The sequence below is a fragment of the Anguilla anguilla genome, chromosome 9, assembly GCF_013347855.1.
Source record: "Anguilla anguilla isolate fAngAng1 chromosome 9, fAngAng1.pri, whole genome shotgun sequence".
In the NCBI taxonomy this organism is placed as follows: Eukaryota; Metazoa; Chordata; class Actinopteri; order Anguilliformes; family Anguillidae; genus Anguilla; species Anguilla anguilla.
The window spans coordinates 101,901-108,156 of NC_049209.1; positions in this window are offsets into that span (position 1 = coordinate 101,901).

Here is a 6,256-nt window from a genome sequence, read left to right on the forward strand (position 1 = left end):
ACGTTAATCTTAACACAACCACACATCCCGGTCTATACTACTACGCTTTTCTGCCATATGATTTGACACTGGCAAGGGATTCAGGAGGCCCTTATGGAGCTAATAAGCCATAACCTTTAAATGGGTTTGGAGATGCACAGACAGTGAGGAGTTCACTAAATGCCTTCACAAAGCCATAACCTTTAAATGGGTTTGGAGATTCACAGACAGTGAGGAGGTCACTAAATGCCTTCACAAAGCCATAACCTTTAAATGGGTTTGGAGATGCACAGACAGTGAGGAGTTCACTAAATGCCTTCACAAAGCCATAACCTTTAAATGGGTTTGGAGATGCACAGACAGTGGGGAGTTTACTAAATGCCCTCACAAAAACACTGCCAGTCACTCCTGCATAGCACATTGCTCACTCAGACTATTCCACACGGCTGTTCCTCACTGACATCCTTCATACCAGCACAGAAAGAGACAAAGACCCCGCATAGAGAACGGTGGGGTGAGATGAGCCACCCACAGTCAGATCAATAACTCAAATCTGGTCACACAATTAGAAAGAGAACAAAAGGACAACTCCCCCTCCCAGAGACACTGAGCTTGCAAAACTGGGTCATGAGCAGAAACTAGGTTATAACCAGCACAGCATGTTCTTACAGCTCTACAGGGCTGCTGCACATATAGCCTAATAACAGGCCTTATCTGGCCATCATAAAGCAGTCCTAATAACAGGCCTTATCTGGCCATCATAAAGCAGGCCTAATAACAGACCTTATCTGGTCATCTTCAACACAACAGATTTTGGTGCCAAAATCACCAAACTGACATACACCCCCTGACCCGCCCTCTTCAGCGCAGGTGGTCCTAATCACCAAAACAATAAGAAACGGTGGATGAGAGACATCCCACTAAATTGAGCACAAATACAGTTCCCAAACTATGCCCCCTTCCCCCAGGGTACTCCAGGTTCTACCATTTTAAACAGAGCACCACACATGAGAGCGATTGTCTCAGTACATAATGCTTTCAGCAGGCAAGTAACCACAGCCAAGAATGCCCCGCCCTCTTAGCACACACTGACAGCGCTGGGAATACGTGAGCACTGTGTCATACCCAACCCCACCCTCCTTTACACCTCTGGCACCATTAAACTCCATCTGGCAGCCACCACTGATTTCACTTTCTCTCTGTGGGAAGAGTTTGAGTTCTATGTATCTGATGCATATCTCCCAAAATATAGGAGATACCCTGTGTAAAAACTATTATACAAAAATAAGGTGCATGTTCCTTGAGCTTCAAACCAATAAGGAAACATGACCACCAGATGGCAGTCTTTGACAACCTCTGATTTAGAGTGTATTGTTGTCTCAAACAGAATACTGTTCAGAGACCCAAAGCCTTCTATGTCCATGCAGTGCTGCTGCTTAACAGCAGAGCCAGCATCCTTTAGAAGCTCTATATGAAGCATTAGATAAATTACATTACATTACATACATTACATTACTTTACAGACACTACATTACATTACTTTACAGACACTACATTACATGACACACTACATTACATTACATACATTACATTACTTTACAGACACTACATTACATGACACACTACATTACATTACATACATTAAATTACAGACACTACATTACATGGCATACACTACATTACATTACATGAAGCATGAATGAGTGATTAACTACAGGTCTGTGAAGGAAAGTGACATCATTACTTTGTTGAGCAGGATGGAAGGTGAGAATGATGATTTCAAACCTACAGCACATTTGTCTGCATTGCATAAATATTGTTATAAACTGAAGAAATTCTATAATAATGGGTTCCCTTCAAATTGATTTGTTCAGGTCAGGCCACTAACTCCAAAGGAAATTTGTTTGTCCTCTTCTTTTACACATAATTGTACTTAGTTGTTAAGCTAATTTTGACATTTTGGCAAACATTTTAATAAAAACATTTTTATGCATGTTAAAGGAGACACTTTTCATCAGAGATGGATAAAACTGAACTCACACAAGTTTACAGCATATTTACTGAGTAGGGGAATCAGGGAGGAACTCACACAAGTTTACAGCATATTTACTGAGTGGGGGAATCAGGGAGGAACTCACACAAGTTTACAGCATATTTACTGAGTGGGGGAATCAGGGAGGAACTCACACAAGTTTACAGCATATTTACTGAGTGGGGGAATCAGGGAGGAACTCACACAAGTTTACAGCATATTTACTGAGTGGGGGAATCAGGGAGGAACTCACACAAGTTTACAGCATATTTACTGAGTGGGGGAATCAGGGATTTACAGCATGTTTACTGAGTGGGGGAATCAGGGAGGTGTGAGGGGGTTAGGTTTAGGGTTTCGGTTGTGATGAATGTTCTGATTGGCCAGAACATGCTGTGCACCCGGGACAGGACCCTGAACATGAGTTCCAGACCAATTTAAATTTCATCCAGCCAGCAGCCAAAGCACTCCACAAGAAAAGCTTCTGAAATCCATCTTCACTGCAAGGTCATCCAGTTTTTATTTAATTGGTGAAATTGGGAGCTTGAAAGTTTTAAGAGTCCCTGGAGTGAACTCAGCATTGGTTCATGATGGGTCGTGTCTGAGAGCTGTGGTTCATGATGGGTCGTGTCTGAGAGCTGTGGTTCATGATGGGTCGTGTGAGAGCTGTGGTTCATGATGGGTCGTGTCTGAGAGCTGTGGTTCATGATGGGTCATGTCTGAGAGCTGTGGCTCATGATGGGTCGTGTCTGAGAGCTGTGGCTCATGATGGGTCATGTCTGAGAGCTGTGGTTCATGATGGGTCATGTCTGAGAGCTGTGGTTCATGATGGGTCGTGTCTGAGAGCTGTGGCTCATGATGGGTCGTGTCTGAGAGCTGTGGCTCATGATGGGTCGTGTCTGAGAGCTGTGGTTCATGATGGGTCGTGTCTGAGAGCTGTGGTTCATGATGGGTCATGTCTGAGAGCTGTGGCTCATGATGGGTCGTGTCTGAGAGCTGTGGTTCATGATGGGTCGTGTCTGAGAGCTGTGGTTCATGATGGGTTGTGTGAGAGCTGTGGTTCATGATGGGTCGTGTCTGAGAGCTGTGGTTCATGATGGGTCATGTCTGAGAGCTGTGGCTCATGATGGGTCGTGTCTGAGAGCTGTGGCTCATGATGGGTCATGTCTGAGAGCTGTGGTTCATGATGGGTCGTGTCTGAGAGCTGTGGTTCATGATGGGTCGTGTCTGAGAGCTGTGGCTCATGATGGGTCGTGTCTGAGAGCTGTGGCTCATGATGGGTCGTGTCTGAGAGCTGTGGTTCATGATGGGTCGTGTCTGAGAGCTGTGGTTCATGATGGGTCGTGTCTGAGAGCTGTGGCTCATGATGGGTCGTGTCTGAGAGCTGTGGTTCATGATGGGTCGTGTCTGAGAGCTGTGGCTCATGATGGGTCGTGTCTGAGAGCTGTGGTTCATGATGGGTCGTGTCTGAGAGCTGTGGTTCATGATGGGTCGTGTCTGAGAGCTGTGGCTCATGATGGGTCGTGTCTGAGAGCTGTGGTTCATGATTGATCGTGTTTGAGAGCTGCTACGAGGATTTCTAGCTGATTCCTATGGTTCTGAAACTGATTAATGGTTTAAAAACCGATTCTGTTGCATCCATAGCATAGAAATGTGTGAATGATAGGCCCTTTTAGATACCTGAACACCACTGTTTTATAAAACCATACGTTGAGTGCATACATGCCTCTGTTCAATAAATACTTTGGTTGGTGCTTAAGCTACTGTATACTGTATACAATTGGGGTAATCTGAGGTAGAGGTAAGAGACCTGCCTGAATGACTAGCACTAGGGCTGGGCAATATATCGATATTATATCGATATTGTGATATGAGACTACATATCGTCTGGGATTTTGTGTATCGTAATATCGTGATATGGCACAAGTGTTGTCTTTTCCTGGTTTTAAAGGCAGCATTACAGTGAAGTGATGTAATTTTCTGAACTTACCTGACTGTTCTAGCTGTTCTATTATTTGTCTTTACCCACTTAGTTATAACATAGGCATTACTGATGATTATTTGCCAAAAATCTCATTGTGTAATTTTGTGAAAGTACGAATAGTCATCCCCACACTATCATCACAATATCGATATTGAGGTATTTGGTCAAAAATATGGTGATATTTGATTTTGTTCATATCGCCCAGCCCTAACTAGCACCTTTACTAGAACCACACTCCCTACAATAGACCCAGAATCCCTCAGTCCAGGTTATCTAGAATATAAACTCAGTTTAACTCCACAGGCACTAGAGTACTCTGATTATGTCATCAGTTCAGCCAAATAAAATGCATTTCTGCCATCTTCCATGGGCTTTAGATGTTGGAATTAGAGCCCCCACTCACATTTGACTGGTAGTTTCAAGTCAAGTCATGTCAAGTAAAGTCAAATAGAACTTTATTTCAAGGGTTATGATTTCAATTACCCAACCATTCAATTACCCTAACCCTGACCCTAATCCCCTGCACACCCCTAACCCTGCAGACTGCAGAGATTAAATAAAATAATGTTGGACACATTTCCAGGATTTCCACAGAGTGCACATTTAGGCTCCTGAGAGAGAGAGAGAGAGAAAACATGGACAGCTTCTCTGTTTCTGAGCTGCATGCATTTGTGCTGGGTACTGAGATAAGCTGAAAAGCCCGAAAGGCCCTTATACACATTTATCATATCTGTGCAGGTAGAGAGTGAGGGGATTCCATAATGTGCCTGTATAATATCTGTGCAGGTAGAGAGTGAGGGGATTCCATAATGTGCCTGTATAATATCTGTGCAGGTAGAGAGTGAGGGGATTCCATAATGTGCCTGTATAATATCTGTGCAGGTAGAGAGTGAGGGGATTCCATAATGTGCCTGTATAATATCTGTGCAGGTAGAGAGTGAGGGGATTCCATAATGTGCCTATATAATATCTGTGCAGGTAGAGAGTGAGGGGATTCCATAATGTGCCTATATAATATCTGTGCAGGTAGAGAGTGAGGGGATTCCATAATGTGCCTATATAATATCTGTGCAGGTAGAGAGTGAGGGGATTCCATAATGTGCCTATATAATATCTGTGCAGGTAGAGAGTGAGGGGATTCCATAATGTGCCTGTATAATATCTGTGCAGGTAGAGAGTGAGGGGATTCCATAATGTGCCTGTATAATATCTGTGCAGGTAGAGAGTGAGGGGATTCCATAATGTGCCTGTATAATATCTGTGCAGGTAGAGAGTGAGGGGATTCCATAATGTGCCTATATAATATCTGTGCAGGTAGAGAGTGAGGGGATTCCATAATGTGCCTGTATAATATCTGTGCAGGTAGAGAGTGAGGGGATTCCATAATGTGCCTATATAATATCTGTGCAGGTAGAGAGTGAGGGGATTCCATAATGTGCCTGTATAATATCTGTGCAGGTAGAGAGTGAGGGGATTCCATAATGTACATATATAATAGATCACAATATTACCAAATTTTATACAGACAGGTATCTGTTTTCAGATATTTTGTATACATAATTTGATTGATGAATTGATTCTATATTGGTAGATTTTGTTAAGTTATTTAACCAGACAGACACACTCATAATTATGTGTATGCCTGTATTCACCCTCTTTTAGAAATTTTATACTCAGATCAATTTTGATGGATTAATTGTAACCAATCCTTACAGTGGCCTTTCTGAATAATCCATTTCAAAATTGTGAAAAACATTTTTATTTCTGAAAATTGGAATAAACTACAAGATTATTTCACATTTTCATGTCAAAATGAATACACACCTAGTAAAATTCTGCCCCAACATGATTTATGACAGCTGATTAAAAAATGAAATTGCGGTAAACCTGCATGTGTGGTCTTTAGTGCAAACAGCAGTGTTCAGTAAGAGGGTGTTCAGGTCTTTAGTGCAGACAGCAGTGTTCAGTCAGAAGCTGTTCAGGTCTTTAGTGCAAACAGCAGTGTTCAGTCAGAGGCTGTTCAGGTCTTTAGTGCAGACAGCAGTGTTCAGTCAGAGGCTGTTCTGGTCTTTAGTGCAAACAGCAGTGTTCAGTCAGAGGCTGTTCAGGTCTTTAGTGCAGACAGCAGTGTTCAGTAAGAGGGTGTTCAGGTCTTTAGTGCAGGCAGCAGTGTTCAGTCAGAAGCTGTTCAGGTCTTTAGTGCAGACAGCAGTGTTCAGTCAGAGGCTGTTCAGGTCTTTAGTGCAGACAGCAGTGTTCAGTCA